The sequence below is a fragment of the Coregonus lavaretus genome (genome assembly GCF_964263955.1).
Source record: "Coregonus lavaretus genome assembly, chromosome: 14".
Taxonomy (NCBI): Eukaryota; Metazoa; Chordata; class Actinopteri; order Salmoniformes; family Salmonidae; genus Coregonus; species Coregonus lavaretus.
The window spans coordinates 30,241,749-30,243,323 of record NC_140001.1 but is presented as its reverse complement, the minus strand read 5'-3'; positions in this window follow the sequence as shown (position 1 = coordinate 30,243,323).

The window sequence follows — 1,575 nt, the reverse complement described above, 5'->3', positions numbered from 1 at the left end:
GCAAATGAGCTTTTGGCTAACCCCGGCATATTTACATGCATATTGCATTATTGTAATATTGATGTTGATTAACGTGCACTGCCCTATAAATAAATACATAAATATGTCTTGGTGTGGTTACATATAACTTTAATTCAATTAAAACTAAATGCCACCCATTTCTGTCATTACAAATACAATTATGCAGCTGCAGTTACCATGTACAGCTGAGTAATAACCTTCTGGTCAGCAGATGTAGAGTAGAGTAATGGTACTTTGGGGCCAACTTTAAGTGTTTTTACTTTCTGTGGATATACACCCATCTAGTACCAGGTCGGACCCCCCTTTGCCTCCAGTACAGCCTGAATTCTTTGGGGCATGGAAACATTGTTCAATTGGTATAAAGGGGCCTAACGTGTGCCAGGAAAACATTCCCCACACCATTACACCACCGCCACCTGCCTGTACCGTTGACACCGGGCAGGATGGGGCCATGGATTCATGCTGCTTACGTCAAATCCTGACTCTGCCATCAGCATGACGCAACAGGAACCGGGATTCGTCAGACCAGGCAATGTTTTTCCACTCCTCAATTGTCCAGTGTTGGTGATCGCGTGCCAACTGGAGCCGCTTCTTCTTGCATTTAGCTGATAGGAGTGGAACCTGGTGTGGTCGTCTGCTGCAATAGCCCATCCGTGACAAGGATCGACGAGTTGTGCATTCCGAGATGCCGTTTTGCGCCATTATTTGCCTGTTTGTGGCCCGCCTGTTAGCTTGCACGATTCTTGCCATTCTCCTTCGACCTCTCATCAACAAGCTGTTTTCACCCACATGACTGCTGCTGACTGGATTGTTTTTTGTTTGTCGCACCATTCTCAGAAAACCCTAGACACTGTGGTGCGTGAACAGCCCAGGAGGCCGGCCGTTTCTGAGATACTGGTGCGTCTGGCACCGATAATCATTCCACACTCATGTTGGCTATTCTAACGTTCAATCGAACAGTAACTGAATGCCTCGATGCCGGTCTGCCTGCTTTATATAGCAAACCACGGCCACGTGACTCACTGTCTGTAGGAGCTAACCATTTTCGTGAACAGGGTGGTGTACCTAATAAACGGACAGTTTATTTCCGTGTAGAGAATTCTTTTTTACACAGCCCCATTGCCAGTGTATAACAGGAGTTGATTGGAGCACAAATATGAGAGAAATCATCTTAAAGATTGTGTTTTCTTGTTGGGGGAAATGAATGACAACATACAATAGATCTATTGTGTATTAAATGAGCCCTCCTCCATACAAATATGATGAGCAAGACTGAGGACAGTGAGACCTCACTGGGAGAGGAGGGAAAGAGCAGCCTCTGGTGGTCTAGTTTTACATTTACATTTTAGTCATTTAGCAGACGCTCTTATCCAGAGCGACTTACAGTTAGTGAGTGCATACATATTTTTTTTTCTCCATACTTATTAGTTGTGTAATTAACCGTACAGTCCTAACAACCCTAGCTCTGTGTAGTCTACATTACATTCCTATCTGCAGCACATTTGGATAAGTTCCAAGCTAAGACTTTTACTGCTGAACACAAACACAGAGCAA